This window comes from Mobula hypostoma, chromosome 23 (assembly GCF_963921235.1).
Source record: "Mobula hypostoma chromosome 23, sMobHyp1.1, whole genome shotgun sequence".
Taxonomy (NCBI): domain Eukaryota; kingdom Metazoa; phylum Chordata; class Chondrichthyes; order Myliobatiformes; family Myliobatidae; genus Mobula; species Mobula hypostoma.
The window spans coordinates 54,722,631-54,746,455 of NC_086119.1; the positions used below are offsets into that span (position 1 = coordinate 54,722,631).

A 23,825-nucleotide genomic window follows, 5' to 3' on the forward strand; every position below is an offset into this window, starting at 1 on the left:
AAAAAGAACGTACATTATAGGGGAAAGCTCTGTACATGGAAAACATTGATTATTCAAACAACAAATTCCAAAATTAATACCATCAAAGCCATAATTCCAAACAAGATCATCTACAAACTTCTAGACCAAGGACTCAGTACCTTCTTCGCAACTGGATCACAGATGACACTACTATACTGGACCAAATCACAAACATGATGCAGAGTACAGGAATGGGATAAAGAGCCTAGCAGCATGGTGTCAAGACAACAACCTTTCTCTAAAAGTTAGCAAAATAAAAGAGCTAGCATTGACTTCAAGAAGGAGAGTGGAGGTCATGCACCTACATGTATCAATGTTGCTGAGTGGATATGGCAGACAGCTTCAAATTCCAAGGTGTAAACTTCACGAATGGGTTGCCCTGATCCAATGACATTGACACTAAAGGCTGAGGAAATTCTCCACGTCACTGCTGACCTTCATCTATTTACATAGATGCATTCTATCTGGATGCATCACTACTTGATACGGCAATAACTTTGCTCAAGACAAGAAATTGCAGAGAGTTGCAAACACAGCTCAGCACCTTCCAGAAACTCTGCCTACATTTTTCCTGCCTTAGTAAAGCAGTCAACATAATCAAAGACCTCACGCACGATGGAATTTCTCTCTTCTTCCCCTTCCCTCAGACAGAAAGCATGTACGACTAGGTTCAGAGCAGCTTCTAGTTAGCTATTATAAGACTCTTGAATGGACCTCATACAACAAAGATGAACTCTTATCCTGATGATTTACGTGCTCTGCATTTTCTCTGTAAATGTTACTCTCACAATATATAATGAATTCCATTAGTGCTAATCCATTGTTTTGAAATGATCTATATGGGCGACACACAAACTAAGCTTTCCACTATATCTTGGTGCTTGTGACAACAAAAATTCATTACCAATTAATAAGGAAATAAAGATCAAGACGATCAAGTTCAATGATTCACAGTTTAACCGTTTGTAGAAAAATTGTCAAAGGAATACAGGCTGCCTACACCTTATAAATGATTTCCATTTCATAACTAAACCCAGTCGACAAATATCCAAGTCTTAAGAAGCATGACCAAATTTGTTTCATAAACAGTAATAAAAGCAAAATTTCACAGGGTACTAATTGAACTTGCAATAAAATTGCATATACCATGTCTACACACAGAAATTGGGTAGCCTAAGGTGTCTGGAGATTTCTATTATACAATATCTATAAAATTATTACCTACAGTATCCTGTACTCACTGCTTTCTTCAATAGTAGTGTCAGAAATGGACTCAGACTCTAATCCATGACTCTATATCTTATACTTATTGAGCACAATGAAATATAGTAGATTTTCAATTATATACTATTAGCAAATAAATGGGAATAGCATTCTTGCAGCATGAAAACTTATAGATATGATATGATGGTATCAGCAAAACTCATCCCACCCTTTAAAACAAGGCAAAAGAATTGTGTTTTAGTTGAAATGGACCAATATCTACGAAAGAAGCAGAATAGTCAAGGTGCCAACGGGAAAATACATCAAAAAAATCTCTGCATTTAACAGCTGACCAAATAATTACAAGTAACTTTTGTTTAAAGAACTTCAGGGAAATATAATTTCTTTCTTTTTCAATCTTTTTATTAATTTCATAGAATGAAAACATAACATAACAATATTACAAATAGTAGGAGATACATTATTACAGTTAAAATAAATCATTATAAGACCGAATATTATAAATTGACAAGACTCCCAATCGTGTAGAATAGGAATGAATAATACAAAGCAAAAAAAAAGAAAAAAAAATGAAAAAGAAAAAACAAAGAAAAAAAACCCTATCCCCAAAAAAAACTAAACAGAATTAGTCAATAAACTAAAGACTTGGGCAGTACTAACAACTTAAAAATGGGAAAGAAGAAAGCCTTAGTGTCGAAGACTCCGCTCCTCTCAACCAGCAGTACAGAGAGATATAAACAGGTTTGGAAATGATCAAATTACATCAAATGAAAATGCTGAATAAATGGCCTCCAAGTTTTTTCAAATTTATTGGAAGGGTCATAAACTGCACTTCTAATTTTTTCCAAATTCAAACACGCCATAGTTTGTGAAAACCAATGGAATACAGTAGGAGGGTTAATCTCTTTCCAATTCAGTAAAATACATCTTCTAGCCATTAGAGTAAGAAATGCAATCATCCTACGTGCTGAAGAGGTTAGATAACTTGAATCTATCATTGGTAATCCAAAGATAGCAGTAATTGGGTGAGGTAATAAGTCCTTATTCAAAACCGTTGAAATAATGAGAAAAATATCTTCCCAATATTTTTCCAACAAAGGACATGACCAAAACATCTGAGTTAAAGAAGCTATCTCGCAATGACATCTATCACATATTGGGTTAATGTAAGAGTAATAATGAGATAGTTTATCTTTGGACATATGGGCCCTGTGGACTACTTTAAACTGTATCAACACACGTTTGGCACATATAGAGGATAAATTAACCAATTGAAGATTTTTTCCCATTTTTCAGTCGGTATGACAAACTTAAGTTCTCTTTCTCAATCAGCTTTAATCTTATTGGAAGCATCAGGGGATAAATTCATAATTATATTATATATAATTGCTATGACACTTTTCTGAGAAAGATTTAAATCTAAAATTTTTTCTAAAGTGTCCATTGGGTATGGGTGTGGAAAATTAGGAGAAACAGTAATTACGAAGTTTCTAATCTGTAAATATCTAAAAAAGTGAGATCTGGGTAAGTTATATTTATTAGAAAGTTGATCAAAAGACATAAAACAATTATCCAAAAATAAATCACGAAAACATATTATACCTTTGGTTTTCCAATCACAATAAGCTTTATCCATAGTGGAAGGTTGAAAAAGGAAATTAGTTAAGATAGGACTTGCTAAAATAAATTGATTAAACCCAAAAAATCTTCGAAATTGAAACCATATACGTAAAGTGTGCTTAACTATTGGATTATTGATTTGTTTATACAATTTAGAAAAAGTAAAAGGAAGCGAAGTTCCTAAAATCGAACCCAAGGAGAACCCTTGTAAAGAATTACATTCAAGATTTACCCAATGTGCATTTAAAGGTACCTCCAAATCTCGTAACCAAATTTTTAAATATCAAATATTAATTGACCAATAATAAAATCTAAAATTCGGGAGGGCAAGCCCCCCCCCTCCTTTTTAGATTTCTGGAAATACTTTTTACTTAACCTAGGATTTTTGTTCTGCCATATATATGAGGAAATTTTTGAATCTACGTTATCGAAAAAAGATTTTGGGATAAAAATTGGAACCGATTGAAATACATATAGAAATTTAGGCAAAATAATCATCTTAATAGCATTAATTCAGCCAATTAAAGACAAAGAAATTGGTAACCATTTAGTAAACAAAAGCTTAATCTGAAGGAAAGTATCATTTAAGACTACTTATAAAACAGACAGATGAAATGTCATATATTTTCAATATTCTATTGCAAACAGAATTAGAATACATGACACTCAATTCACAAATGTGAAGGAACCCTGGAGAACAGTCGATTTTGAGTTTTGAAATTAAAGGAAAATGTTAAAACCAATCATAAACACAAAGATTCTGCAGATATTGGAAATCCAGAGCAAAACACACAAAATGCTAGAGGAACTCAGCGGGTCATGTAACATCGCTGGAGAAGTATAAACAATCGATGTTTTGAGCTGAGACTCTCCATCAAGACTGGAAAGGCTGGGGAAAGAAGGTAAGAATAAGAAGATTTGGGGGGGGGAGAAGGAAGTACAAGAAGGCAAGGTGATAGGTGAAAATAGGTGAGGGAGAAAGTGAGTGGAGGGAGAAGGGGGGAGATCAAGTAAGAAGCTGGGAAGTGATAGGTGGAAGAAGCAAAGGGCAGTTAAAACTGATTTTGCATAACTGACTACACGTAATCCTTTTCGATCTGAAAAACCGCTGATAATTTAAAAATATTTCATGTTATTAACTTTTAGAAGTGTTGGCAAAACAGAACTTGTCTCAATCAATGAATCCTCAAGAAGATACTGTAGGTCAATATATCTTCACTTTAAGTTCACTTTAGCAAGCTGTACAATTAGTTACAAGGCTAGAAAAACACATCTTCATCATTTGGGGCATTCAGTACAGCAGTTGTGATGATATGTGGGACTTGTATAATGTTGGTGAAGCCACACTTGAAAATACTGAGTTCAGTTTTGGTCACCCTGTTCTGCTAAAGGGAAGACATGGCTAAACTGAATGAGCGGAATAAAGATTTATAACGATGTTGCCAGAACTAGAGAGCCCAAGTTGTAGACAGAGGTTGGCTAGAAAAATGAAGGATGACCATATAGGGATGTTTAAAATGTGAGAAGAGGAATAGTTTTTTCATTCAGAGGGTGGTGAGTATATAGAATGAGCTGCCAGACCAAGAGGTTGAGGCAAGTATGTAGGTTCATTTCAGAAACACTTTGATAGCTGTATAGAAGGATGGGTATTGGAGGTATATAGGCCAAAAACAGGGAATTGGGAGTAGCTGGGTGGGGACCATGACCAGCATGGATTGGTTGGACTGAATATAGGAAGGAGGATGAAAATCTGTTTGAATGGCATCACGACAACCACTTAACGTCAACAAAACCAAAGAGCTGATTATTAACTATAGGAGGAGGAAACCGTAAGTCCATAAGCCAGCCCTCATTTGGGGATCTAAGGTGATGTTATTATTTCAGAGGATCTGTCCTGGGACAACACAGAAGTGAAATTACAAAGAAAGCATCGCAGCACTTTCTTAGTAATCTACTTATTTGTAAGTCTGAAGAGGACACCTGGGTGACCAAGGGTGATGTGTACTTAATTTCAAAATCAAAGGCTAATAACATCATTGTCCACTTTTGGAGATGGTTAGCTGTATACACTGGGATGCCTCTCTTAAGTCCCAAAAATGGACCACATTGCCTTGTGGTTAGTAAAGAGAATGAAGTGTATGCCATAAAGCATCTTGTGGAATTTCTTTATAGCAAAGAGGATTCCTAAGGCCTCTTTCTTGATTTGTTCATGGACCGTTTCTGCTGATATTAGTGGTCTGGCTGCATGCATGACAGCTTCCTCCCTATTTGTGGAAATGCATCAAGAAGATTGGATGACAGCATATTCTTCACCTCTTGATATTGTTTGGATCATTTCCACGTAGCACCCTTGTTGAGCAGGGCACTGAGTGGATCCTTCAGCTGGTATACTGCTCAGAGAAAAGCTAATTAATTACTGATCATGTCCAAAAATGCTCATTAAGTCCAGACATCTGATGGTGGAGGCATCTTTAAGATAGCAGTAATGTTTTTGGGATCCAGGTGACGACTGCACTTATCTATCATGAGTCCCAGATACTTGCTTTGTTATATACCCTGCAACTGGGTTGCCAAACCAGCAGAAATAGATCACTTAGTTGGAGTCTGGATTACTGGAACTAAGAAAGTTTTATTAAAGAAATAAGTAACACAGTACTCTAATTGTAAGGATATAAATGCAACAGGTTAGCAATGATAAAACACACATGTAAACAGAACTAGGATAATAGGAATCAATCACGCTCTATCGCAGTCTAGGGGTAAAATGATCAGTCTCAAGTGACGCAGAGTTCAGTTCAGCTGAGTACAGTTCACAGTAATCGCTTCTGTGCCGTTGGAGAGAAAGAGAGATAATATGCAAATTCTGATTCACATAGACCTTCGTTCTTCGCAGTTAGCTTTCGGGCGAACCCTTTTATGTCTTCTGTGGTCACTGACTGTGACCCCTCCGTTCCGGATACGACCGTTCTTCCACGGTGAACCCGGCACCCAGGCAAGGGCGGACACACACACGAGGTTCCTGCCGATCGTACATTTTCACCCTGTGCGTCTATGGTCAGTCCTGCAATCAGACCTCCAAAACTCCTACCAACTTGTGGGGGCACACCGCTTTTCCAGGGTCTCGTTATCTTGTGATCTCGTGGTGTCTGTCTTGCCTTAGTGAACCTGTTCTTTTTATCCCCCTGCTGGGGTATCGCCTGTCCATCAAACTTCAAAAAGTTCAGGTTCAAAGCAACCAGTCTGTCAATACTCGGAACTGTGTCTCTTTTCGTTAATCTCTCTCCTCTCTCATTAACATTTTGAACGCTTCTCCCTTTGTCTCTCTATCTCTCTCATCAGTATCAATCTTCTGATAACTTGGTTTTTCATCACACCCCTACCCTTCAAAGGACTTTTACCGGGATAAAAATTATAGGCATGAATACATTATTAGACACACACTAATATACAGGGTCATCAGTTCTTCGGCTAATACAGAGAACTTTAAGTTGTCAACACCTTGACAGACAGTCAGCAATCACCTTTCTGTTCCTTTTATATGTGTTATTTTAATAATCCTCTAAGACCAGGCTCCAACTTAGCAAACTTCATAGTGGCCAAAAACACTAATGGCTTGTGATCAGTGTAAATTCTCAGTGGTTTCCGTCCCAGACAAAGATAACAAGGGTCGTCCCACACAAACTTAGCATTCTTTGGCAAGAGCTTAGTAAGAGGGAGGGTAATATCTGCAAAGTTTTTGCAAAACTTCCGATAGTACCCCACCATCCCCAAGAACCTTCTCAGGGCTCTCTTGTCTGTCGGGGTGGGGACTTCAGAAATAGCCGCACCTTAGCCTGCATCGGTGCCAGCTGCCCCTGTCTTACCACAAATCCCAGATAAGTGATCTTTCCGTGGCCGAATTCACTTTTTGCGAGGTTCACTGTCAGGCTGGCTTCAAACAGCTTTTTAAACAGCTCCTCCCACGTGTCACTCCAGACCACTACGTCGCCAATATACGCTTCTGCGTTCTTTCACCCTTTTGTCACTGAATTAATCATCCTATAGGAGTGTTGCTTACTAGGCTGACCTGATGTGACAACAACACCATGCACCGTCTCTTTGCATCGCCTCGGGACATCCGGACATCCGTGTGCGTGCCGGTTAATTATCTTTCTTAACGGGTTCCTCTGTTCGGGGGTTAAGGGAGAGACCTTATCAGCAAAGCTGGCCAAAACAATAGACTTCTCCCATCTGGTCGGCACCATACTTATCTTTTCAAAATGGGTTTTACCCTTATCAGGTGGCACCCTAGCCTCATTAATTTTCGTGATAACACCAACTAGATCTGTTTTCTGATCGTGATAAGCTTTTAACATGTTAATAGCCTGTAACTGTTTTAGCTCACGTCTACAATAGTCAATAGCATGCTTCCTCCTGTGTGGCCAGTAAAACTCTTTCATGATTCGATCGACTGTTTTCCTCACCCCAAAATGTCCACCGAGGGGTATCTTGTGGGCCAGGTTAAGAATCTTATCCCCATAAATTTTCGGCACCACCCTCCATTCCTCATCTGCGGGCATGGTACTTGGTCTCCATTTCCTCCTTAGTACTCCCTCCTTCACATAATAGCCCACCGGCTCCCTTTTTAATTCTGCTTCGGAGAGAGCTGTCTCCGTCAAAACCATCAGCTCCTCGTCTCGCTCCTGTGCCTGTATAAATTCCTTCCCTGCTAATGATAAGTCTACCTTAACTTCCATTTCACTATGCTGCTTCTCACTTTCTAACCCCTCCTGGTACAAGGCTGGTAAAAACGTCTCAGCTAAATCTATATTCACTTCGGCAGCCTTTCTGGATATGCGCCGAGTCACTGCGCAAACGGGATAAACCTGTGAGTCCATGGGCGGGGCCTCAATCCTGGCAGGCTGGCTTGTCAATCTTACTGCTGGGTATACCTCTCCGACAGCGAGGTCATTACCGAGTAAGACCTCCACGTCTTCCATTGGTAGTTCGGGCCTCACCCCGATCGTGACCGGTCTGGAGACCAAGTCACTTTTTAGGTGTATCTGGTGCAAAGGTACTGCTTCAGTCCCTTTCCCAATGCCCTTTATCAACCTGACCTCCCCAGTCTGGGTCTCTGAACTAAAGTCTAACACACTCTTTAATATCAATGACTGACAAGCTCCAGTGTCTCTCCAGATCTGTACTGGAACCGGGTTTAACCCCTCCTTCACCGACACCAATCCGGCCACGATAAACTTCTCGTGCCCTTCCAGAACTTTATCAGACCTCTTCTCCCCTAGTGGTTTGTTTACCAGCTCAATACAGCCAGTAAGAACCATCGTTTTCCCTTTCCCTGTCTCCTTCTTTGGGGTAAAGCACCTGGACGCAAAGTGTCCGGCTTTCCCACAGTTATAGCATACGACCCCAGAAGACTTCCTACCAAACTGCTCCCGGTCTACCTTATCCTTCTCACTAGTCCCCAGCTTACTTTCTGACTTTTCTGGCAGACTCTCCGCCCTCTTGACTACCCTTCTGGTAGCCTTTACTCAGGGTAAACTTCGCTTTGTGCGTTAACACGTATTTATCCGCTAACTTAGCAGTTGCGGCTAAGGTGTCTGCCTCTTTCTCATCTAGGTAGGGTCTCATACCTTCAGGGACACAACCTTTCAACTGCTCAATCAGCATTAGCTGTAGCAGTCTATCATAATCCCCACTGACCCCTTTCGAGGTGCACCAATGCTCACAATACATCTGCATCTCACGGGCAAACTCTAAATACATGCAGCCCCACTGCTTCCTCGCATTCCGGAACCTCTGCCGGTATGCCTCCAGGACCAACTCATAAATCCTGAGTATGGCCTCTTTCTCCACATCATACCTCTGGGCATCTTCTGCAGACAAGGCTGAGTAAGCTTGCTGGGCTTTTCCTTTAAGTATGCTCTGAAGCAAAACAGCCCACTTTTCCCTCAGCCAGTCCTGACCTGCAGCAACTTTTTCAAAATGGAGAAAGTACCGATCAACATCGGCCTCCTCAGTGACTGGGAGGAGGACCAGAGGTTACAACAGGAAATAGAAAAGGTGAGTCAAAAGAGCAATGTTATGGTAGTCATGGGGGATTTTAACATGCAGGTCAATTGGGAAAGTCAGGTTGGTAATGGATCTCAAGAGAGTGAGTTTATTGATTGCCTTAGAGATAGCTTTTAAGAGCAATTTGTCATTGAGCCTACTAGGGGATCAGCCATACTGGATTGGGTGTTACTTAATGAACCGGAGGCGAGTAAGGAGCTTAAGGTAAAATAACCCTTAGGGACCAATGAGCACAATATGATGGCGTTCAACTTGAAAATTGCTAGGGAGAAAGTAAAGTCTGATGTAGCAGTATGTCAGTGGAGTAAGGGAAATTACAGTGGTATGAGAGAGGAGTTGGCTGAAGTAAATCGGAAGAAGCTGCTGGCAGGGATGTCAGCAGAGCAGCAATGGCATGTGTTTATGGTAAAAACGACAAAGGTGCAGGATATGTGTATTCAAAAATGAAGAAATACTCAAATGGTGAAATAGTACAACCGTGGCTGACGAGGAAAGTCAAAGCTATTGTAAAAGCAAAAGAAAGGGCATACAACAAAGCAAAAATTAGTGGGAAGCTAGAGGATTGGGAGGTTTTTAAAAACCTACAGAGAGCAACTAGAAAAATCATTAGAAGGGAAAAGACCAAATATGAAAGCAAGCTAGCAAATAATGTCAAAGTGGACAGTAAACATTTTTTCAAGTATGTTAAAAATAAAAGAGAAATGACAATGGATATAGGACTGCTAGAAAATAAGGCAGGAGAAATAATAACAGGGGACAAGGAGATGATTGATGAATTAAATGAGCATTTTGCATCAGTCTTCATTGTGGACGACACTAGCAGTATGCCTGATGTTGTAGTGTGTGAAGGAAGAGAAGTGGGAGCAGTTATTGTTACAAGAGAGAAGGCGCTCAAAAAGTTGAAAGACCTAAAGGTACTTAAGTCGCCCAGACCAGATGAACTGTACCCTAGGGTTCTGAAAGAGGTAGCGTTAGAGATTGTGGTGGCATTAGAAATGATCTTTCAAAATTATTAGACTCTGGCATGGTGCCAGAGGACTAGAAAACTGCAAATGTTACTCCACTCTTTAAGACAGGAGGAAGGTAGCTGAAAAGAAATTATAGACCAGTTAGCCTGACCTCAGTCATTGGTAAGATGTTAGAGTCAATTGATAAGGATGAGGGGATGGAGTACTTGGTGACACAGGACAAGATAGTATAAAGTCAGCAGGGTTGCCTTCAGGGAAAATCCTGCCTGACAAACCTTTTGGAATTCTTTGAGGATATTACAAGTAGGATAGGTAAAGGGGATGCAGTGGATGTTGTATATTTTGACTTTCAGAAGGCCTTTAACAAGGTGCCACACGAGGCTGCTTACCAAGTTAAGAGACCATTTTTTTTTTAGATTATGAGGGCACTCAGTCCTCATTTATTGTCATTTAGAAATGCATGCATTAAAAAATGATACCATGTTCCTCCAGAATGATATCACAAGAAACACAGGACAAACCAAGACTAAAACTGACAAAACCACATAATTATAACATATAGTTACAACAGTGCAAAGCAATACCTTAATTTGATAAAGAGCAGACCATGGGAATGGTAAAAAAAAGTCTCAAAGTCCCGATAGCTCCATCATCTCACGCGGACGGTAGAAGGGAGAAACTCTCCCTGCCATGAACCTCCAAGCTCCGCAAACTTGCCGATGCAGCACCATTGGAAGCACCCGACCGCAGCGGACTCTGAGTCTGTCCGAAAACTTCGAGCCTCCGACCAGCCCTCCGACACCGAACACCATCCTCTGCCAAGCGCTTCGACCCCGCCCAGGCCGCCGAGCAACAAGCAAAGCCGAGGACTCAGGGCCTTCCCCTCCGGAGATTCTGGATCACACAGTAGCAGCAGCAGCGAAGCAGGCATTTCAGAAGTTTCACCAGATGTTCCTCCGTTCTCTCACGTCTGTCTCCATCAAATCAGGATTGTGCACGGCACCCTACTTGACAGATAACAGACATCACCACCGGAGTGGTCGCTGCAAGCTGCGTCGCACCGCCATCTTCTCCTCCCGCCATAATTCTACGAAGGTGGTTAAACCACTGACTGATTGGTAGGAGGCAGCGAATGGGAATAAAAGGATCCCTTTCTGGTTGGCTGCCAGTGACTAGTGATGTTCCAGAGGGGTTGGTGGGTAGTGTTGGTACCACTTCTTTTTATGCTATATATCAGGGGTCCCCAACCTTTTTTTGCACGGTGGACCGGTTTAATATTGACAATATTCTTGCGGACCAGAGGACTGGGGGAGGGGGGGGTGTTCAAGTAGGGTTAAACTCACCTCACTATGTCTTTTACAGTTAGGGTTGCCAACTTTCTCACTCCCAAATAAGGGACAAAAGTAGCAGTTAAATTCCGGCAAAGGGTCCCGGCCCGAAACTTCGACTGTACCTCTTCCTATAGATGCTGCCTGGCCTGCTGTGTTCACCAGCATTTTTTGTATGTGTTGACGGGACACTTGTGTTTACCCTGAGAAAAACTAGCATGACCATGAAGCCTTGCGCGGGCACCTGTGTTATAATTATGTGGTTTTTGTCAGTCTCTCAGTCTTGGTTTGTCATGTGTCTCTGTGATCGACGATGAGATGACACCCCCGTGTCCCACCACCCCAGCACCCGGGCCCCGGACAGATACTGTACCGATTCACGGAGAATGCAGCAGTGGCCGGGAAGCACACAGCACATCTGTAAGAAAAAAGCTGAAATAAACATGCTAATTAATTAGGTGCCGCCTCACACGTAATTAATTAGCATATTTATTTTGGCTTTTCCCTTAAAGATGTGCTGGGTGCATCCCGGCTACCGTTGGACCCTTGCGTGCTTCGCGGCAATGTATCGGTTGGTGGCCCGGAGGGTGGGGGCCACTGCACCACCCAGCCTGCGATGACTCAGCCTAACACACCATCATCAGCGTGCTCTGCACTGTCTTCCCAATTCCAGTAAGTGATACTACACTGTACATACATTATTTCTACTTTATATCGGCTGTGTATTTTTACGTGTTATTTGGTATGATTTGGCAGCTTCATAGTTTAAAGATTACTGGAGATCGCTTGTGCCGTGTTTTTGCCAACAGCGCTTGCGTGAGATTTTCTGCCGACGGCACTTGCGTGAGATTTGCGCTACGGAGAACAGTGCAGTAATGATTGTGGAAAAGTATTTCTACTTTATATAGGCTGTGTATTTATCATATCATTCCTGCTTTTACTATATGTTACTGTTATTTTAGGTTTTATGTGTTATTTGGCATGATTTGGTAGGTTATTTTTGGTAGGTTATTTATCTGCGAACGCTCACAAAATTTTCCCATATAAATAAATGGTAATTGCTTCTTCGCTTTACGACATTTCGGCTTACGAACCGTTTCATAGGAACGCTCTACCTTCGGATGGTGGGGGAAACTTGTACGTGATGTGCGCATATGTGACGTGGTTTGTCATGTGTCTCTGTGATACCATTCTGGAAAAACATTGTATCATTTTTTAATGCATGCATTACTAAATGACAATAAAAGAGGACTGTGTGTCCTCATAATCTAATGTGTGATGTGCGCCTACGTGCCGATTTTTTTCTCCACAAATGGGTTTTGGCTTAATCTTCCCGACTACACTGTACATACATTATTTCTACTTTATATAGGCTGTGTATTTATCATATCATTCCTGCTTTTACTATATCCTAGAGTTATTTTAGGATTTATGTGTTATTTGGTATGGTTTGGTAGGTTATTTTCTGGGTCTGGGAACGCTCAAAAAATTTTCCCATATAAATTAAAGGTAATTGCTTCTTTGCTTTACGCCATTTCGGCACGGAAGGTTTCATAGGAATGCTCTACCTTAGCGGGGGAAATACGGGACAAGGGCGGTACCGTATGGGACAAGCCAATTTAGCGCAATATATGGGATGTCCCGGCTAATACAGGACAGTTGGCAACCCTATGTTCAAGTTCAACAGTGCGTGACAGGGAATGAGGAAAAGGTGCAGCTGACTCATATCGTTTCCTCGCGGCCCGGTAGCACATGCTTTGTGGCCCGGTGGTTGGGGACCGCTGCTATATATAAATGATTTAGATGATGGAATAGATGGCTTTGTTGCCAACTTTGCAGATGATACGAAGATTGGTGAAGGGACAGGTAGTGTTGAGGAAACAGGTAGGATGCATAAGGATTTAGACAGATTAGCAGAATGGGCAAGAAAGTGGCAAATGAAATATAACGTTGGAAAATGCATGGTCGTGCACTTTGGTAGTAGAAATAAATGTGCAGACTATTTTCCAAATGGGGAGAAAATCCAAGAAACTGAGATGCAAAGAGACTTGGGAGTCATTGTGCAGAAGATCCCAAAGGTTAACTTGCAGGTTGAGTTGGTGGTGAGGAAGGGAAATACCATGTTAGCATTCATTTCAAGAGGTCTAGAATACAAGAGCAGGGATGTGATGCTGAGGCTTTATAAGGCACTGCTGAGCCCTCACCTTGAGTATTGTGAACAGTTTGAGGCCCATCGTCTTAGAAAAGATGTGTTGGCATATGAGATAATAGATATAATTTTTCCACGATCTAATTGTAAATTTTTTAGTATATTTTCTTTTCTTGTTGGCGGTTTGATGTTTATTTTTAGAAGCTTTTTGTATGACGCATGACTCCGGGGTTGTACACCTAATGGGTTCTTTTTTTTCTCACTTTTCTGCTTAGTAGGTTTTTTTTGTTATCACAAAATTCTTTTTCAATCTTTGAGATAATGTCTTTTTTGAGACATTGTAAGTGTTGTTACTTCAATGTACTCATGTTTTTTTTGTATAATATAACAATAAGATGATTTGAAAAGAAAGAAAAGAGAGGGTCCAGAGGAGGTTCACAAGAATGATTCCAGGAATGAAAGGGTTATCATACGAGGAATGTTTGATGGCTCTGGGTCTGTACTTGCTGGAATTCAGAAGGATGAGGGGGGAATCTCATTGAATGAGTAGATGTGGAAAGGATTTCCCATGGTGGGAGAGTCCAGGATAAGAGTCACAGCCTCAGGACAGAGGGATGCCCTTTCAAAACAGAGATGCAGAGAAATTTCTTTAGCCAAAGGGTGGTGAATTTGTGGAATTTGTTGCAACATGCAGCTGTGGAGGCCAGGTCGTTGGGCATATTTAAGGTAGGGATTGATGGGCTCTTGATTGGACATGGCATCAAAGGTTATGGGGAGAAGGCAAGTAACTGGGATTGAGGAGGAAATAGAAAAAAAGGGTCAGCCATTATTGAATGGCAGAGCAGACTCAATGGGCCAAATGGCCTAATTTTGTTTCTATGTCTTATGGTCTTATGGTGGTGTGAGTCCTAAGATTCCTGTACCTTTTTCCTGACAGCAGCAGTGAGAAGATAACATGGCCTGGGTGATGGGAGTTCCTGACTATAAATGCTGATTTCCTGCGACAACACTCCATGTAGATGTTCTCAATGGTGGGAACGGCTTTATCCATGATGGACTGGGCTGTATCCACTACTTTTTGTAGGATTTTTCATTCAAGGGCATTGGTGTTTCCATCCAGACTGTGATGCAATATATTCTCCACCACAATTTATACAAGTTTTTCAAAGTTTATCATGCCGAATCTTCACAGACTCCTAAGGAAGTAGAAGTGCTTCCACCTCCGCCTCCGCTGCCAGCAGTGCATTCCACCACCCACCACCCACCACTCACTGTGTGAATAACTTACCCCTGACATCCCCTCGGTATCTACTTCCAAGCACTTTAAAACTATCCCCCCCCCACCCCACCCCCACCTTGTGTTAGCCATTTCAGCCCTGGGAAAAAGCCTCTGGCTATCCACACGATCCCCTCATCATCTTACACACCTCTATTAGGTCACTTCTCATCCTCCATCACTCCAAGAAAAAAAGACCAAGTTTACACAAAACCTATCCTCATACACTACACCCTCCAATGCAGGCAACATCCTTGTTAAGTTTCCTTTGCATTCTCTCTATAGTATCCACATCCTTCGTGTAGTGAGGTGACCAGAACTGAACACAGAGCTGCTCCAAGTGGGTTCTGATTAAGGTCTTATATAGAGGTAACATTAACAACAGGAATTCTGCAGATGCTGGAAATTCAAGCAACACACATCAAAGTTGCTGGTGAACGCAGCAGGCCAAGCAGCATCTATAGGAAGAGGCGCAGTCGACATTTCAGGCCGAGACCCTTCGTCAGGACTAACTGAAGGAAGAGTGAGTAAGAGTAATCCCTTACTCACTCTTCCTTCAGTTAGTCCTGACGAAGGGTCTCGGCCTGAAATGTCGACTGCGCCTCTTCCTATAGATGCTGCTTGGCCTGCTGCGTTCACCAGCAACTTCGATGTGTGTTGTTAGATGTAACATTACCTCATGGCTCTTGAACTCAATCCTACAGCTGATGAATGCCAAGGCACAATATGCCTTCTTAAGCTTCTTAAGCACTGTCAACCCGAGCAACAGCCATGAGTGTCCCCCAAGATATTTCAAATCTTTCACACTGCCAAGAGTCTTATGATTAATATTATACTCTGTCTTCCCTAGAATTTCCCTAGTGCATGGTCCTCCATTTTTCTAAGATCCATACAGCTATCTAAGAGGTTCTTAAAAAGACCCTATTGTATCTGCTTCCGCCACCATCATTAATTTAACAGCAGCAGTACAATGAAATAGGTTATATATATATAATGTGTCTATTAAATAGTTAAGTTTAAATAAGTAATTCAAAATGAAAGGACTAAACAAATAGTGAGGAGTCATTTAGAAGTCAGATTGCAAAGGGGAAGAAGCTGTTCCTGAATTGATGAGTGTGTGCCTTCAGTCTTCTGTACCTCCTTCCTGACGGTAACAGATGAAGGGGGTATGTCCTGGGTAGTGAGGATTCTTAATAATGGACGTCACCCTCCTAAGGCACCGCTCCTTGCTGTTGTCTTGGATACAATGGAGGCTGGTACCCATGATGGAGCCGACTAATTTTACAAGTTCCTGCAACTTATTTCGATCTTGTGCAGTATCCCTTCCCTCCCCCCCCCCACCCAATCCAGACAGTGATGCAGCCAGTCAGAATGCTCTCCACAGTACATTTCTAGAAGTTTAATAACCACGCAACTACAACAATCTCAAAACTCAACAATGCATCCCAATGCACGACTATTTAAATGGCTTACCCAAGAATATTTGAGAAATTGATCAGAACAACAACCAGTGAAAATCAGCCTGGGATTAGTTGTCAGCTGGCCAATAGGCATTGGTTGTTTTACTCACTGATAAATAACACAATTAACCTAGTTAAAGGAATTACTGAATATTTAAAACCAGAGAAGCAGGAAGAGTGAAATATGAACACAGAATGTTACAACACTCAGTAAGCCAGGGAGCAGCTGTACAATGAGAAAGACAATGCTTCAGTTCAAAGATCTTTCTGTTTATAAACCTGACTTGCTGAGCATTTACAGCATTCACTTTTTTTTTGAGTTCTATTATGTTTATATTTTTTATAATAAGCAGAAACAATTAAGTCGGCATTATTTATAACAAAGAGCACCTGATAACATTTGATAAGTAAGAGGCGTTTAAAACCCGGAAAATAAGATTTCTGTCATCATGTTACTGTTAGGGTGAGAAGCAAAGATGGTAAAATTTATCTCGGTTAGTGAGTGACTTTATAGGTTTAATCAGAAAAAAGAAGTAAATGTATGCGAAGTACAGGAAATTAAAACGAATAAATCCTTCGAGGTTTATAGATACTATTTCCTGTTAGTTACTATTCTATAGAATTGCTGAGTATGCCCACAGAAATGAATCTCAGGGTGACATATATGTACTTGGATAATAAAATTTACTTTGTTCTTTAAAATAGTGCAAAATACAAACAGCGTGGTACGCTCATGGACTATGCAGAAATCTGATGCCGTAGAGCATGGAGCTGTTCCTACAATGATGCATGTCTTCAAGCTCCTGTATCTCCACCCCAATGATAGTATCGAAAAGAGGACATGTTCCAGATGGTGAAGGTCCTTAATGATGGATGCCACCTTCTTGCCTCTTGAATAGTTCCTCCTTGATGGTGAGGAGGGTTGTGCCCATGATGGAGGTAAATGAGTCCACAGCCCTCTGCAGTCTCTTTTGATCCTGTGGATTGGAGCCTTCATACCAAGCAGTGATACAACCAGTCAGAATGTTCTCTACCATAGAGCTTTAGCTATTTGCAAAAGTCTTTGGTGTTATATGAAATCTCCTCAAACTCCTAATGAAGAGAGCCCCTGTATGTCTTTTTCATGAATGCACGGGAACTTGAAGCTGCTCACCTTTTCACCTCAATAAGAACTTGTGTGATTTCTCCAAAACCTCCCCTTCCTGAAGTCCACAATCAACTCCTTCGTCGTGCTGACATTAAGTGTGAGGTTGTTGTTGTGATACTGCTCTACCAGCCAATCGATCTCACTCCTGTATGCCTCGTCATTGCTATCTAACATTCTGCCAACAAGTGGTGAAATCAGCCAATTTATAGATGGCATTTGAGCTGTGCTTAGCCACAGTCAAGATTATTGAGAGAGTAGACAAGTGGGCTAAGCACGCATCCTTTAGGTACACCTGTGTTGATTGTCATTACCAATCCACAATGACGGTGGTTTCATAAGGAAGTCAAGGATCCAGTTGCAGATGAACGTACGGAGGCCGAATTTTGAAGATTGGTGATTCACTGAATTAAATAAACTGGTTCAAGTAGTCGAACCTTGGCATTATTGACTAGACTGTCCTAAAATGTTTTTAGTTCAATAATGCCTTAACTCACCTGAATGCAAGACCCATGCAAAGTACCTCATGTGGCAGGCGCTGAGCAAAACAAGACAAAGGATCATTCTCATCCTCCAGCTACACTGGTATTTCCACCCACAACAGTACAGGTAGGGGAACAGATGCAATACCTTAGAATTGCCTACTCAGGAGCATTGCTACCAGCAGAGTTGTATTCCACAACAATCTGCCATCTCATGCCATGGCATTTGTTTATTTTACCATTATTATAACAAACTGTAGAGGGTTGTAGATTCATCCAACTCCACCACAAGCACAATATTTCCCACCATCAACAACATCAACAGACAGTGCCTCAAGAAGACACCATCCACCACTAAAGATCATCATCTGGATCAGCCCTCTTCTCATCACTACCATTAGGGACAAGGTAGACCCACATTCAGCATCTGCCATCAGATTTCTGAACAGTCCACAAAAAAACCCTCATTATCCCTTTATTTTATGTTAAGTATTTTTTTGCAATTTCTAATAACTTAATGTCTTTGCACTACATTACTGCCACAAAACAACAAATTTTGTATTAGACAATGATAATGAACTTGATTCTGATACCTACTTCAATGACAAGCATAGGCAGTATGTTTGGAGCAGTGCCAGGCGAATCCAAAAACGAGCTGCAAACCTGACAAAGTAACCACCAGGACATTAAGGAACAAATATTCAGCCAGATTAGGTATAGGAGCAAAAACAACAGGACTGTTGTTATGGATTAGTTCAACTTCCACAATATAAACCTGAACCTCCGCAGTGCAGGAGGTTTTGATATGGGAAAAAAAATTGTTGGTTGTGTCCAGGAAGGATCTTTTAAAACAGTATGTGGATAGTTTCACTATAGGATGAGCCAAAATGCACCTGGTAATAGGGAATAAGCTGGCCAGGTGACTGAACTATCAGGGGGGAGCATTTAGGAAACAGTAATCACAACTCAACTTTTAAGATTGTTATGAATAAGGATTATGGATTTTGCAGGAGTGTTTGAGAAGGGTAAATTATGAGAATATTAGGCAGGATTAACTGGGAACAGCTGTTTTGGGCAAGTTCACATCTGACTTGTTGAGGGTGTTTAAGGACCAACTGTCAAATGCTAAAGGGCAAGTATTTATGGTGAGGGGGTAAGTTCAAAGGATATGAACTCCTGTTCATAATTATTAATATCAATCTATTAAAAAGACAATTGCAAAATAACATCATTCCTAAGTAGTATTATTATAATCATTTACTATCCAAATACTGATGTGCACATCAGACCTGCAAAGATTTCAAAACATATTATCTAACAGCATGTGGTTCTGCAATCATTTAGATGGTATCCAGTTGGCGTGATATGCTTCCTGTGAAAGCATCTCACTGCCCTTGTGTTGTACAAGATCATTTGTTGCTTAAAGGAACTCACTATTGTGGCGGCTCGCCCAGCTCCAGCAGTCGCAGGTGAGTCCGCAGCCAGTGGCAACCGAGGGGGCCCTGAGTGCCGACATCACTTCCGCCCCGCAAAGAGCAGGGGATGCTGGGAGCGGGCACTTAAGCGCGTGCGGACTGAAACAGTAAACAGTTCAACCAGACCCTGCTCGACTCAGTGTGTTGCTTTCACTCGTTGCGTATCAGCGCGACCCACTATATTCTTTTTTATTATGGGTGGGTTTTAAAATATCAAGGAGTGCAACAAAACTTTTGCATCTGCTATCTTGGGTATGAGTGCCATAGGTTCACCAGCCTTCTTTCCCAAAAACTTAATAAATAACAAAAGGGGTGTGTGTGTGCGTGTGTGGCAATGCCCTGCATTTACTGGAGTTTATGTATCTTTGTATGTAATTATGTCATCTAAAGCAAGAAATAACTTGTCTTTGGGGAAAAAAGTGTTAACTAAATAAACAAACTCTCTTTGCATCTTAATGAGCTTCTTTTGCCTTCTTCTCAGTACTGATGGAAACTCTTTGACCTGAAATGTTGACTTTGTTTCTCTTTCTATAGATGTGGCCTGACATGTAATAATCTTAATAATCCTCTGGATAGCCCAAAAGTGCAGCCGAGCCCTGAGCTGTGCTAAGTACTCTAGCAGACCTTTCCCCTGTGGCCATTCCTCACACTGGCAAGTATACATCTTTGGATACTGCTGAAGGATTGGGGTTGTGGGCAGGGGCGGGGGGGGTTGACTATCAGGGCACAGCAGCAGCAGACAGGAAAGTAAAGTCAGGCAGAGCAACAGTGATGGGAGACTCAATAGTTAGGTGAACAGACAGTAGATTCTGTGGTGCCAGGATGGTGCGTTGTCTACTGGGTGCCAGGATTTAGGAGGCTTGAGTGGCTACAGAACATTCTCAAGCCAGACAGAGATTGTGGTGCGCACTGGTACCAACAACTTAGGTTGAAAGGAAGAATAAGATTGAATTCAACGTCAGTAAGACCAAAGAACTGTTAGTGGATTTCAGAAAGGGTAAGTCGAGGGAAAACACACCAGTCGTCATAAAGGGATCAGAAATGGATCATGTACACTAGCCTCCGTAGTATTCAGGATATTTCAAGGAGCAGAGCGTTCATAATTTTGGACACCCATCACCCAGGACTCGCCCTGTTAGACCATAAGACTTAGGAGCAGAGTTAGGCCATTCGGCCCATTGAGTCTGCTCTGCCATTCCATCATGGATGATCCCGGATCCCACTCAACCCCATACACCTACCTTCTCGCCATATCCTTTGATACCCTGACCGATCAGGAAATAATCAACTTCTGCCCTAAACACAGCCACAGACTTGGGCTCCACTGCAGAGCATTCCACAGATTTACTACTCTCTGGCTAAAAAAATTCCTCCTTACCTCTGTTCTAAAGGATCGCCTCTCAAATTTGAAGCTGTGCCCTCTAGTTCTGGATAACCCTAACACAGGAAACACCTTCTCCATATACACCCTATCAAGTCCTTCCAACTTTGGTAGGTTTCAATAAGACCTCCCACCTCCCACCCCCCCCGCCAGCATATTTCTAAATTCCAGTGAGTACTGGCCCAAAGCTGCCAGGTGTTCCTTATATTTAACCCCTTCATTCCTGGAATCATCCTCGTGAAACTCCTCTGGGCTCTCTCCAATGACAACACATTCTCTCTGAGATATGAGGCCCAAAACTGTTGACAATACTCCAAGTGCAGACTAACTATAAAGGCTCAACATTATCTCTTTGTTTTTATATTCTATTCCCCTTGAAATAAATGCCAACATTGCATTTGTCTTCTTTAGCACACACTCAACCTGTAAACTTATCTTCTGGGAATCTTCCACGAGGACTCCTAAGTTCCTCTGCACCTCTAATGTTTGAACCTTCTCCCCATTTAGATAATGGTCCGCACTATTGTTCCTTTTACCAAAATCCCAACACTGTGTTCTCATTGCTACCATCAGGAAGGAGGTACAGCAGACTAAAGGCACACACTCAATAATTCAGGAATACCTTCCTCCCCTCTGCTATCTGATTTCTGAATGGACATTGAACCCATGAACACTACCTCACTACTGCCTTTTATTTTTATTTTGCACTACTTATTTAATATATATTTTATATATACTTACTGTAATTCACAATTTTTCTTCTCCATTACTTTGTTTTGCATTGTACTGCTGCTGCAAAGACAACAAATTTCATGACGTATACCAGTGATGCTAAATTGGATTCTGTTTCTGATTCTGACACTAGAGAGCAAACTCAACAGGATGTTGCCTGGACTGAAGGAAAATAATTATAAGGAGAGATTGAGTAGAGTGGATTTACTTTCCCTGGAGCAAAGAATCCTTGGCACAACCTGATCGAGGCCTGCAAAATGATCAGAGGGAGTAGGAAGTAACTCGGAAAATATGTAGCTCAGGTGATTGATCCCTGGATTGAGTTGTTCTCTGATCATGGCAATTCATTTGCAAACATTTCATCACCATACGAGGTGACATCATCAGTAACCCTAACCCTAAAGTGAGGGGTAGTCAAATATCAAAAAAAAATTCAATTCTAGCATTTGATTTTGGTCAGTCCTCTCTCCTTATTTCTTCCTATCTTCCTCTTGCACCACCCTCCACAGACCTTAGCCATCCTTTCTTTAGTTAGTGACACCAGCTCACGTGTCAATCCTCTATTCAGACCTTTCCTTTTGTTTTCTTCTGCCTCTTTCCACTTTCTCTGTAACATTCAACATTTTCCAGTTTTACTTTTCCTGGCACTTTTGAAAATTTGACAAAAGTAAATTGAGATTAGGATTTGGAGAAAATCCCAATCTAACAACATGTTTCTAAACAAAATAGAAAAACAAATGAACAGCATTCAAAAGGAACATGCTTCAGTTATATCTTAGCTATTCAATAACAACTGATATCAATACCTCTGATACATGAAAGGACAAAGTGAAAGTGGGAATATTAGAATGGAAAGGAACGGAAGAAAGAAGCCATGAAATAGGGGAAATATGAAGAAATTGTAGACGGTGTTTAAAAGGGTAAAAGAAAAAAATGAGAGCAGGGAAGTGGACTAGATGCAAAATGCAGAGGAAAAAAGAACAAGAAGAAGAAGGGGAGAGGAGAGTGAAGAGGAAAGAGAAAAAGGGCTGCAGAACAAGGAGGAGGCAGCAATATGTATAATTGTGGAGGGGAAGGGAGATGTAAACAAAGTAGGGGAAACAAGAAAAAGTTCATAAGATTATGAGAAAACAGTCAAAATACAGTGTCTTTTAAAAGAATTTAACCCCAACCCTTTGTACACATAAATAGCTATTACAACCAGGTATTTTGATCAATTCAACTGAAAATTTTTACTTGTGAATCACTTGTTCTTTTTTTCACAGTACAGCTCAAAAAACAGTAAATTGTAAAGCATGGAAAGTTAAAAATCCCTCTTTGCTCAGTACTTAGTTGAACCACCTCTCGTGACTACTACAGCCAGCACTCTACCATACTATTGGACCTTACAATAATTTATGCTTATAAATTATTGAAAACAGGTGATCCTCCAATTTTCTACATCAACAAACTGGAAGAGCTGGTAAGGTAATAAGTATATTATAAGAAATTTACGGATAAGCTCACAACGGTCCTTCTAGAAGTGTTTCAGGAATCTTTGGAGAATGGCTCCTTACCCCCTTCTCTTTCACAGGCAGCTATTTCACTACTTCTTAAAAAGGACAAGGACCCGACTCAATGTGGATCATATCGCCCCATCTCACTTTTGAATGTAGATGTGAAAATTTTGGCTGAAGTGCTTGCATGTCGTTTAGAACATCCCCTTCCCAAGATAATTTCAGATGATCAAATAGGTTTTATTAAAAATCGCTATTCTTTTTTTAATATCCATCGACTGGCTGATGTGGTTTATTCACCGAGTGATTCTCTAAGTCCAGAGGTTGTTATCGCCTTGGACGCGGAGAAGGCATTTGATAGAGTGGAATGGGTATACTTATTTAGTGTTTTGGAGAAATTTGGATTTGGCAGAATATTTATAGCTTGGGTTAAGCTATTATACCACTCGCCTTTAGCGTGTATACAGACAAATTAATTTCGATCTATTTCCCATTAACACGTGGCACTCACCAAGGCTGCCCACTGTCCCCTCTTCTTTTTGCAATTGCAATTGAGCCTCTTTCTATTGCAATTAAGTCAACTACATTATTTCAAGGTGTTAGAAGAGGGGACATGGAACACCATGTTTCCCTATATGCTGATGACCTCTTACTTTATGTTAGCGACCCTACAGGTAGTAGTCCTGCTATTGTGTCATTATTAGGTCAATTTGGAGCCTTCTCTGGCTATAAACTGAACTTTCAAAAAAGAAAATGCTTTCCCATTAATAACTTGGCCCTACAGATCCGACAGGAATCCTTGCCCTTTCCTTTATCTCAAGATGGTTTTGTATAACTAGGAATACATATTACTCGCTCTTTTACATCTCTGTTTGAAGTTAACTACAGGCCTCAGGTTAGCCAAATGAAGGCTGATTTCGAGAGATGGCGCAGTTTACCCCTTACTATAGCTGGGAGAATTCAGTCAGTGAAAATGACTATACTTCCTAGATTTCTCTATTTG

At 41.0% G+C, this 23,825-nt stretch overlaps 1 protein-coding gene across 6 annotated transcripts in view; it reads right to left on the reverse strand.

Annotated features, from left to right (window-relative positions):
- The window catches only part of LOC134336925 (protein CASP-like), a 621,546-nt gene that overhangs the window by 338,656 nt on the left and 259,065 nt on the right, over window positions 1–23,825 (reverse strand). The window lies entirely within an intron of this gene.